Raw genomic sequence first — 12570 nt, 5'->3', positions numbered from 1 at the left:
GCTATCTCCGCAGTCCCATTAAAAGTGAATGGAGCATCAGCGCGCTTGCGCGACCAGTGGTCCATTCAGTCTCCCCCTCACTACAGGGGGTCCCACATTCAAAGATATGGTGGGGGATCTCAGGTTTTCCCCAATCTAATAGATAGGAAATAACTTTTGTGATCTTAATGCATCCCCCTTTAAAATGGCCATACGCTTTTGTATCATATGTTAGACTGCTGTATCGCAACCAGAATTTCGTGAAACCAAATCTTTCTAATTCTTTCCTATCTGTGTTAAATGCTATGAAATAATTATAAATGCAATTATAATATTCTATCCAAAACAAAGGAAACCATTCTCCTGCCTATCACACAAGGCCACAATAACAAAGCAAACTTTCAACACATTCACAGCCTGCGCACAAGGTAATGAAAGCAGATATAGCTCATTCTATGTTTCCTCATTCGTGTCTGATTTAACATTGATGTATAATCAGCGTCGGCAGATCTAATTTAATGCCCTAAAAGACAACTGGATTAATTATTTATATATTGCTAATTGCACAAAACATAAAACAAAGGCCAGACTTTTTTTTTTTTGCTGTAAGCGCGACAAGGACATATATTCCGTCAATGCCACACTGAGCATTATTTGCGGTAACGACCAGGCTGAGCTGTGAAGAGGGCCTTGTTTAAATGTTGGTTATTTACATATCATTAATATGCTAGAGGTTAATGGAGTAAATTGCTATAAAAGTCTCTTTCCTCTTCATAGAGAATCACATCAGCAATTAACAAAGCAGAATAAAGTGTCCTCGGGATGCAATGTAGTGTGTAAACTTAAAGAATATAGTCACACTTTAAAAGAACATATGGGGAATTAAAAAGCACTTCTAATATAATGTAATTATCAGTTTATTGATTTGACATTCTCATCCTTTTAGTAGCATCATAATACCTGATATAATTACTTGTTGTAGTAACAATAAAACAGAATTTTAGAAATTGCTAATCTTTTTCCTCACCTGTAACTATGTGGCCAGACATCTTGCCTGGCAGCAGCAGTTCTCGAGATTTGCTTTGCAGCCATTGACTGTGGGAGAGTGTTGTGGTGGAAGAGCTGAGCAGTGTCATTGCCTATTATAAACAGTATTATATCCTGCTTATCTACCGCCTTATAATAGAAGTGCTACAGTGCATTGTAATCCTGCCCTAGAACATTAATGAGATCAGTATTGACCCTGCCTTCAGTGACACAGCACTAATTAAAAAGTTAGTGCTGAAAACTGATTTTTGTACAATGAATGCTGATGCAGTTTTTTGATATTTTTCAATTCCTCTGCTTGCTGTCATTCAATAGGAACCTTTATAGTATACTCACGGTGGCTAAAGATCTGTCCAGTGAGAGCAAAACCTGAAGCTGTTGGACCCCAGTGCAAAATCTATATCTGGGCCCATTACTGTATGTATTGTAGGCCTTTCAGTTCAGCCTATTACCCCTGAAATGTTGATCCAGAAAAAAGGGGGAAAAAATCCCCCAATAAGATAGAAGCCAATTTTCCCCATTTAAGGGGGAAAATTCCTTTCCAACTCAATCTGGTAATCGCTAGAGATGAGCGAGCACCAAAATGCTCGGGTGCTCGTTATTCGGGACGAAATTATCGCGATGCTCGAGGGTTCGTTTCGAATAACGAACCCCATTGAAGTCAATGGGCGACCCGAGCATTTTTGTATTTCGCCGATGCTCGCTAAGGTTTTCATGTGTGAAAATCTGGGCAATTCAAGAAAGTGATGGGAACGACACAGCAACGGATAGGGCAGGCGAGGGGCTACATGTTGGGCTGCATCTCAAGTTCACAGGTCCCACTATTAAGCCACAATACCGGCAAGAGTGGGCCCCCCCCCCAACAACTTTTACTTCTGAAAAGCCCTCATTAGCATGGCATACCTTAGCTAAGCACCACACTAGCTACAACAAAGCACAATCACTGCCTGGATGACACCCCGCTGCCACTTCTCCTGGGTTACATGCTGCCCAACCCCCTCCGCACGACGCAGTGTCCACAGCGCACAACAAACTCCCTGCGCAGCCTTCAGCTGCCCTCATGCCACACCACCCTCATGTCTATTTATAAGTGCGTCTGCCATGAGGAGGAACCGCAGGCACACACTGCAGAGGGGTTGGCACGGCTAGGCAGCGACCCTCTATAAAAGTGGTGGGGCGATAGCCCACAATGCTGTACAGAAGCAATGAGAAATAGAATCCTGTGCCACCGCCATCAGGAGCTGCACACGTGGGCATAGCAATGGGGAACCTATGTGCCACACACTATTCATTCTGTAAAGGTGTCTGCATGCCCCAGTCAGACTGGTAATATGTACCTTAACAGTAACCGCGTTGGTGGTAATGTGGTGGTGACTGCGGACCTAGTAGCGCGGTTTTATTTTGTTGGTTTTCGGAATGTGGCCAGGATTAAGTGGGCCGTGGCGGGGGGATGGTGGGGGGGCTCTCTTGTAGTGTCGGTAAAGGTGAAATTCTTGGACTGCCACCAGACGAACCAATGCAAAGGCATTTGCCAAGAATGTTTTCCCTGTTGGAGGAGGAGGGGGATGTTTTTGAGGCACTACGTGTCCTCTCCACGTGTCCGTGGTTATATGCACCTTAACAGTAACCGCGTTGGTGGGAAATGGCCTCGCCGCCATCATGTCTTTGGGAAGCCTCTGTTTCCACACCCCAGAGACATACCATTAGCAGCGGTATAGGCAGAGCCCATAATTCGTAACATTTCAGCCGTAGCATTAGGACAGGCCCCACTAACATATCACTAGCAGCATTATAGGAGGAGCGCAGTCTTCGTTCCATGTCAGCAATAGTAGCACTCAAGACAGGCCCCAGTAACAATTCCGAAGCAGCAGTATAGCGGGAGCGCAGTCTTCGTTCCATGTCAGCAATAGTAGCACTCAAGACAGGCCCCAGTAACAATTCCGAAGCAGCAGTATAGCGGGAGCGCAGTCTTCGTTCCATGTCAGCAATAGTAGCACTCAAGACAGGCCCCAGTAACAATTCCGAAGCAGCAGTATAGCGGGAGCGCAGTCTTCGTTCCATGTCAGCAATAGTAGCACTCAAGACAGGCCCCAGTAACAATTCCGAAGCAGCAGTATAGCGGGAGCGCAGTCTTCGTTCCATGTCAGCAATAGTAGCACTCAAGACAGGCCCCAGTAACAATTCCGAAGCAGCAGTATAGTGGGAGCGCAGTCTTAGTTCCATTTCAGTAGCTGCAGTATAGCCAAGGCCCAAGTTACATTTATGTAGCTAAAGTGTAGGCCAACCCCACACACACTTCTGTACCATGAGTGCAGGCGAAGAACATACAAATTGGTATGATTACACTGTAGGTGAGGGCCCCAAAAAATTGGTGTACCAACAGTACTAATGTACCTCAGTAAAAATTGGCCATGCCCAACCAAGATGGCAGGTGAAACCCATTAATCGCTTTGGTTAATGTGGCTTAAGTGGTAACTAGGCCTGGAGGCAGCCCAGTTTAACGAAAAATTGGTTCAAGTTAAAGTTTCAACGCTTTTAAGAGCATTGAAACATATAAAAATTGTTTAGAAAAATTAGATGAGTGAGCCTTGTGGCCCTAAGAAAAATTGCCCGTTCAGCGTGATTACGTGAGGTTTCAGGAGGAGGAGCAGGAGGAGGAGGAGGAATATTAGACACAGATTGATGAAGCAGAAATGTCCCCGTTTTGGATGGTGAGAGAGAACGTAGCTTCCATCCGCGGGTGCAGCCTACGTATTGCTTACGTATCGCTGCTGTCGGCTGGTGGAGAAGAGAAGTCTGGGGAAATCCAGGCTTTGTTCATCTTGATGAGTGTTAGCCTGTCGGCACTGTCGGTTGACAGGCGGGTACGCTTATCTGTGATGATTCCCCCAGCCGCACTAAACACCCTCTCCGACAAGACGCTAGCCGCAGGACAAGCAAGCACCTCCAGGGCATACAGCGCGAGTTCAGGCCACTTGTCCAGCTTCGACACCCAGTAGTTGTAGGTGGCAGAGGCGTCACGGAGGACGGTCGTGCGATCCGCTACGTACTCCCTCACCATCCTTTTACAGTGCTCCCGCCGACTCAGCCTTGACTGGGGAGCGGTGACACAGTCTTGCTGGGGAGCCATAAAGCTGTCCAGGCCCTTAAAGACTGTTGCACTGCCTGGGCTGTACATGCTGCTCGATCTCCGCGCCTCCCCTGCTACCTGGCCCTCGGAACTGCGCCTTCTGCCACTAGCGCTGTCGGATGGGAATTTTACCATCAGCTTGTCCGCCAGGGTCCTGTGGTATAGCAACACTCTCGAACCCCTTTCCTCTTTGGGAATGAGAGTGGGAAGGTTCTCCTTATAGCGTGGGTCGAGCAGTGTGTACACCCAGTAATCCGTAGTGGCCAGAATGCGTGCAACGCGAGGGTCACGAGAAAGGCATCCTAACATGAAGTCAGCCATGTGTGCCAGGGTACCCGTACGCAACACATGGCTGTCTTCACTAGGAAGATCACTTTCAGGATCCTCCTCCTCCTCCTCATCCTCCTCAGGCCATACACATTGAAAGGATGACAGGCAAGCAGCAGGGGCACCGTCAGCAGTGGGCCAAGCTGTCTCTTCCCCCTCCTCCTCATCCTCCTCATGCTCCTCCTCCTCCTCCTCCAGAATGCGCTGAGATATAGACAGGAGGGTGCTCTGACTATCCAGCGACATACTGTCTTCCCCCGCCTCCGTTTCCGAGCGCAAAGCGGCTGCCTTTATGGTTTGCAGGGAACTTCTCAAGATGCATAGCAGAGGAATGGTGACGCTAATGATTGCAGCATCGCCGCTCACCACCTGGGTAGACTGGTCAAAGTTTCCAAGGACCTGGCAGATGTCTGCCAACCAGGCCCACTCTTCTGAAAAGAATTGAGGAGGCTGACTCCCACTGCGCCGCCCATGTTGGAGTTGGTATTCCACGATAGCTCTACGCTGCTCATAGAGCCTGGCCAACATGTGGAGCGTAGAGTTCCACCGTGTGGGCACGTCGCACAGCAGTCGGTGCACTGGCAGATTAAAGCGATGTTGCAGGGTGCGCAGGGTGGCAGCGTCCGTGTGGGACTTGCGGAAATGAGCGCAGAGCCGGCGCACCTTTACGAGCAGGTCTGACAAGCGTGGGTAGCTTTTCAGAAAGCGCTGAACCACCAAATTAAAGACGTGGCCCAGGCATGGCACGTGCGTGAGGCTGCTGAGCTGCAGAGCTGCCACCAGGTTACGGCCGTTGTCACACACGACCATGCCCGGTTGGAGGCTCAGCGGCGCAAGCCAGCGGTCGGTCTGCTCTGTCAGACCCTGCAGCAGTTCGTGGGCCGTGTGCCTCCTATCTCCTAAGCTGAGTAGTTTCAGCACAGCCTGCTGACGCTTGCCCACCGCTGTGCTGCCACGCTGCGCGACACCGACTGCTGGCGACGTCCTGCTGCTGCTGACACATCTAGATTGCGAGACAGAGGTTGAGGAGGAGGAGGAGGGTGCTTTAGTGGAGGAAGCATACACCGCCGAACATACCACCACCGAGCTGTGGCCCGCAATTCTGGGGGTGGGTAGGACGTGAGCGGTCTCAGGCTCTGACTCTGTCCCAGCCTCCACTAAATTCACCCAATGTGCCGTCAGGGAGATGTAGTGGCCCTGCCCGCCTGTGCTTGTCCACGTGTCCGTAGTTAAGTGGACCTTGCCACTAACCGCATTGGTGAGGGCGCGTACAATGTTGCGGGAGACGTGGTCGTGCAGGGCTGGGACGGCACATCGGGAAAAGTAGTGGCGACTGGGAACTGAGTAGCGCGGGGCCGCCGCCGCCATCATAGCTTTGAAAGCCTCCGTTTCCACAACCCTATACGGCAGCATCTCAAGGCTGATAAATTTGGCTATGTGGACGGTTAACGATTGAGCGTGCGGGTGCGTGGCGGCGTACTTGCGCTTGCGCTCCAACAGTTGCGCTAGCGACGGCTGGACGGTGCGCTGAACTACACTGGTGGATGGGGCCGAGGACAGCGGAGGTGAGGGTGTGGGTGCAGGCCATGAGACGGTAGTGTCTGTATCCTGAGAGGGGGGTTGTATTTCAGTGGCAGGTTGGGGCACAGGGGGAGAGGCAGCGGTGCAAACCGGAGGCGGTGAACGGCCTTCGTCCCACCTTGTGGGGTGCTTGGCCATCATATGTCTGCGCATGCTGGTGGTGGTGAGGCTGTTAGTGGTGGCTCCCCGGCTGATCTTGGCGCGACAAAGGTTGCACACCACTGTTCGTCGGTCGTCAGGCGTCTCTGTGAAAAACTGCCAGACCTTAGAGCACCTCGGCCTCTGCAGGGTGGCATGGCGCGAGGGTGCGCTTTGGGAAACAGTTGGTGGATTATTCGGTCTGGCCCTGCCTCTACCCCTGGCCACCGCACTGCCTCTTGCAACCTGCCCTGCTGCTGCCCGTGCCTCCCCCTCTGAAGACCTGTCCTGTGTAGGCGTTGCACACCAGGTGGGGTCAGTCACCTCATCGTCCTGCTGCTCTTCCTCCGAATCCTCTGTGCGCTCCTCCCTCGGACTTACTGCCCTTACTACTACCTCACTGCAAGACAACTGTGTCTCATCGTCATCGTCCTCCTCACCCACAGAAAGTTCTTGAGACAGTTGGCGCAAGTCCCCAGCCTCATCCCCCGGACCCCGGGAACTTTCCAATGGTTGTGCATCAGTGACGATAAACTCCTCTGGTGGGAGAGGAACCACTGCTGCCCAATCTGAGCAGGGGCCCGAGAACAGTTCCTGGGAGTCTTCCCGCTCCTGAGCATGTGTCATTGTAGTGGAGTGAGGAGGCTGGGAGGAAGGAGGAGCAGCAGCCAGAGGATTCGGATTTGCAGCAGTGGACGGCGCAGAACTGTGGCTGGACTATAGGTTGCTCGAAGCACTTTCTGCCATCCAGGACAGGACCTGCTCACACTGCTCATTTTCTAATAAAGGTCTCCCGCGTGGACCCATTAATTGGGCGATGAATGTGGGGACGCCAGAAACGTGCCTCTCTCCTAATCACGCAGCAGTCGGCTGCGACACACCTGGATCAGGAGCTCGGCCTGTGCCCACACCCTCACTTGGCCCTCCGCGTCCTCGGCCGCGTCCACGTCCTCTAGGCCTACCCCTACCCCTCAGCATGCTGTATTACCAGTGATTTGATTTCACAGGCAGGAAATAAATTGGCGCAAGCCTGCAGGCCAAATATAATTTTTTACCTTTTTTGAAAAAGGAAAGGCCCACTGCCTCTAGTGAATGAATAATAAGTTTAATAACTGTGTTGCGGCCCTGCAAAAGTGTCACAGAACTTTACTGTTGCAGAGTTAATAACTGTGGCAGAGCAGGTATTTCCCAGGCAGGAAATAAATTGGCGCAAGGCTGCTCTCAACCGTAGCTGGTTGCGTCTGATTTTTTTACGTTCTCCACGCAGCACACACGTACCCAGAGCCTTGACGGCTGTCAGAGGCAGGGCAAATATACTTTTTTCCCTTTTGTTTTAAAGGAAAGGCCCACTGTGCCTATTCAATGACTAATATAACTGTGTTGCGGCCCTGCAAAAGTGTCACAGAACTTTACTGTTGCAGAGTTATTAACTGTGGCAGAGCAGGTATTTCCCAGGCAGGAAAGAAATTGGCGCAAGGCTGCACTCAACTGTAGCTGGTTGCGTCTGATTTTTTTACGTTCTCCACGCAGCACACACGTACGCAGAGCCCTGACGGCTGTCAGAGGCAGGGCAAATATACTTTTTTCCCTTTTGTTTTAAAGGAAAGGCCCACTGTGCCTATTCAATGACTAATATAACTGTGTTGCGGCCCTGCAAAAGTGTCACAGAACTTTACTGTTGCAGAGTTATTAACTGTGGCAGAGCAGGTATTTCCCAGGCAGGAAAGAAATTGGCGCAAGGCTGCACTCAACTGTAGCTGGTTGCGTCTGATTTTTTTACGTTCTCCACGCAGCACACACGTACCCAGAGCCCTGACGGCTGTCAGAGGCAGGGCAAATATACTTTTTTCCCTTTTGTTTTAAAGGAAAGGCCCACTGTGCCTATTCAATGACTAATATAACTGTGTTGCGGCCCTGCAAAAGTGTCACAGAACTTTACTGTTGCAGAGTTATTAACTGTGGCAGAGCAGGTATTTCCCAGGCAGGAAAGAAATTGGCGCAAGGCTGCACTCAACTGTAGCTGGTTGCGTCTGATTTTTTTACGTTCTCCACGCAGCACACACGTACCCAGAGCCCTGACAGCTGTCAGAGGCAGGGCAAATATACTTTTTTCCCTTTTGTTTTAAAGGAAAGGCCCACTGTGCCTATTCAATGACTAATATAACTGTGTTGCGGCCCTGCAAAAGTGTCACAGAACTTTACTGTTGCAGAGTTATTAACTGTGGCAGAGCAGGTATTTCCCAGGCAGGAAAGAAATTGGCGCAAGGCTGCACTCAACGGTAGCTGGTTGCGTCTGATTTTTTTACGTTCTCCACGCAGCACACACGTACACAGAGCCCTTAGGACTGACAGAGGCATGGCAAATATACTTTTTTCCCTTTTGTTTAAAAGGAAAGGCCCACTGTGCCTATTCAATGACTAATAACTGTGTTGTGGCCCTGCCTACACAATTCTGTGCCTGTAGTATCAATGCAGGGTGCAATGCTCTGCACCGCCGATTTTGAGAAAAAAAAAAAAAAGCAACACAGCTAACAGCAGCCTGCACAGTACTCCACACAGTTAAATGTGGCCCTAGAAAGGACCGTTGAGGTTCTTGAAGGCTACACTCACTCCTAACACTCTCCCTGCCTAAGCACCACTTCTGTCCCTAATGCCGGGTGCAATGCTCTGCACTGCCGATTTTGAGGAAAAAAAAAATTTCTCCACTGCTAACAGCAGCCTGCACACACGTAGATGTGGCCCTAAGAAGGACCGTTGGGGTTCTTGAAGCCTACACTCACTACAAACACTCTCCCTACAGCAACTCCAATAGAACAGCACTGTCCCTCAGCTAACTCACAAGGCATGTGTGGCGAGCCGCGGGAGGGGCCGCGGGTGACATCTGATCGCCCCAGCCACTCACTGCAGGGGGGTGGTATAGGGCTTGAACGTCACAGGGGGAAGTTGTAATGCCTTCCCTGTCTTTCAATTGGCCAGAAAAGCGCGCTAACGTCTCAGAGAGTAAACTGAAAGTAACCGGAACACCGCGTGGTACTCGTTACGAGTAACGAGCATCCCGAACACCCTAATATTCGCACGAATATCAAGCTCGGACGAGTACGTTCGCTCATTTCTAGTAATCGCCATAATCCCTGGATCACCGACCCTTCTGAACTAATCAATGATTATAACCTGTAATATTGTTACGCTCAGGAAAGGTGTCCAGGCCCCTCTTGAACTCTTTAATTAAGTTTGCCACCACCACGAACCTTAGGCAGAGAGTTCATAGTCTCACTGCTCTTACAGTAAAGAACCCCTTCTATGTCAGTGTAGAAACCTTTTTTCCTCTAAACATAGAGGACGCTCTTTTGTTACAGTTCTAGCCTTGGGTATAAAAAAAATGCTAGTGTGTTCTTATACATCAGAGGGACCTTTTTTTTATCCCTCTCAGGCACCATGGCCCTGGTGAAACTGCCACCTGTGCAACTTCTATAGCTGTGCCCTTGCCTATCATGTTTTTGTGATGGACAGACTGCATTGCCCAATACAAAAGACATGGGTGCAGTAGAATGAGTATAATAAAAATAACCACATTTCTCAGCTTCTAACTTGCTCTTGCGTCCCAATTGAGCGCTATTCATTGGAGTTAGATGCTTTCAGTGGTATTATCCTGTAATTTATAGCACCAACATTCAAATCCTGAATGGCAACAAGATATATAATAGCTGTCATTCTATTTTTAATGAACATGAATAGGAGGCTATTATAGTGCAATGTATTTAGTTTCAAATGCAAAAGAAATGGCAAGTGCTTGAAAGTTAAAATCTAAATTAGATTTTTTTCAATCAACAGGCATAACATAACAGATGCCGTTACATCTTGTCATTTAAGGAAGATCTGCAATGCTTTGTACACTAATTGTCAAAAAAAAAATCAAGCACCTAGAAGGAGTTGTTGGAATTGAATGAAACTTTCTCTATGTGATTGTAACATTGATATAAGTAAGTGATTACAATATAAAGGAGAAGTTAATGTGGAAAACAGAACACTTGAAGGGAGGCTCTAGTACCCTGTTGTACCGCCTCTAGCCTGGGTACAAGATGTGATACAGGTGGGCATGGAGGCTCTAGTACCCTATTGTACCGCCTCTCGCCTGGCTACAAGATATGATCCAGGTGTGCATGGAGGCTCTAGTACCCTGTTGTACCGCCTTTAGCCTGGGTACAAGATGTGATACAGGTGGACATGGAGGCTCCAGTACCCTGTTGTACTGTCTCTAGCCTGGGTACAAGATGTGATACGGGCAGGCATGAAGGCTCTAGTACCCTGTTGTACCACCTCTAGCCTAAAAACAACATGTGATATAGTCAGGCATAGAGGCTCTAGTACCCTGTTATAATGCCTCTAGCTTGGATACAAGATGTGATACAGGCAGGCATGGAAGATCTAGTACCCTGTTGTATCACCTCTAGCTTGGATACAAGATGTGATACAAGGGGGCATGGAGGCTCTAGTACCCTGTTGTAGTGCATCTAGCTTGGATACAAGATGTGATGCAGGTGGGCATAGAGGCTCTAGTACCCTGTTGGGCCACCTCTAGCTTGGATACAAGATGTGATACAGGCAGGTATGGAGGCTCTAGTACCCTGTTATAGCGCCTCTACCTTGGGTACAAGATGTGATATGGGCGAGCATGGAGGCTCTAGTACCCTGTTGTACTGCCTCTAGCTTGGATACAACATCTGATACATGTGGGCATGGAGGCTCTAGTTCCCTGTTGTACTTCCTCGAGCTGGGATACAAATTGTGATATGGGCAGGCATAGAGGCTCTAATATCCTGTTTTACCACCTCTACCTTGGATACAAGATGTGATACGGGCAGGCATGGAGGCTCTAGTACCCTGTTGTACTGCCTCTAGCTTGGATACAAGATCTGATACGTGTGGGCATGGAGGCTCTAGTACCCTGTTGTACTCCCTCTAGCTTGGATACAAGATGTGATACGGGCAGGCATGGAGGCTCTGGTACCCTGTTGTAGCACCTCTAGCTTGGATACAAGATGTGATTCGGGCGAGCATGGAGGCTCTAGTACCTGTTGTATCGCCTCTAGCTTGGATAAAAGATGTGACACGGACAGGTATGGAGGCTCTAGTACCCTGTTGTACCGCCTCTAGCTTGGATGCAAGCTCTGATACGTGTGGGCATGGAGGCTCTAGTAATCTGTTGTACTCCCTCTAGCTTGGATGCAAGATGTGTTACGGGCAGGCATGGAGTCTCTAGTACCCTCTTGAACCGCCTCTAGCATGGGTACAAGATGGGATACAGCTGGGCATAGAGGCTCTAGTACTCTGTTGTAACTCCTATAGCTTGTATGCAAGACGTGATATGGATGGGCATCAGTACCCTGTTGTACCACCTCTAGCTTAGATAGCTTAGATACAAGATGTAATACGGGTGGGCATGGAGGTTCTAGTACCCTGTTGTAACACCTCTAGCTTGTGTACAAGATGTAATACAGGTGGGCATGGAGGCGTAAGGTTCCATATGATATCCTGCAATATCTCGGTCCACAGTTGCTGTAATTGATCCTCCAGATTGTGGAAACTTGTAGGCTGTGGAAGTTGGCTACTCAGATATCCCATGTATGTTTTAGTGATGATAAATCTGGTGACCTGGCAGGCCACATAATTGTGACAATGTTGTGGAGGCATTCCTGTGACCCCCTTGTGTGTGCAGCCAAGCATTATCTTGCTGGAAAATGCCTCTTAGAAGCCGCCATGAAAGGAACACGTGGCTACAGAATGTCCTGAACATATCGCTGAGCTGTCATTGTCCCTTATACCACTACTAGGCAGGGCCGGCTGTCGCATGTGATGACCCCCCAGACCTTCACACCAGCAGGGGGGCAGTGTGCCGCTCCACCATCAAAGGCAGGATTGAGGTCTACAGACACGAACACAGCCGTCGTCAGTGCCCAAACTAAACCTGGATTTGTCGCTGAAGACAACCCGGTTCCACTCTGTAACTGTCCAGTTTTGTTCACGACATCACTGCAAACGGAGGTGATGGTGCTTGGGTGTCAATGGCAGTACACGTAATGAGTGCTGTGAGACCTAATGTCCTTCAGCCAAGCACCTGGAAATTGTTCCGACAGACATAGGAGCCTGTAACGATGGTGCCACCTGTCACTGGAAAGTGGACAATGAAACAGCAGCTTGTTCTTGTTGGGCAATCCTCTTCAGGCCTCCCTCACACGGGTGTTTTTGTACAGCGCTTAGTGTTGTATTTTCAGCGCTGAGCTAAACGCTGTACAACACTCCCATTCATTTCAATGGGGCTGCTCACACAAGCATCAAAATGCAGCATTTCCAATGCTGCGCTTTGGCAG

The sequence above is a fragment of the Eleutherodactylus coqui genome, chromosome 6, assembly GCF_035609145.1.
Source record: "Eleutherodactylus coqui strain aEleCoq1 chromosome 6, aEleCoq1.hap1, whole genome shotgun sequence".
NCBI classification, from domain to species: Eukaryota; Metazoa; Chordata; class Amphibia; order Anura; family Eleutherodactylidae; genus Eleutherodactylus; species Eleutherodactylus coqui.
The sequence above is the reverse complement of the archived record's forward strand: the minus strand, read 5'-3'. Positions refer to the sequence as shown.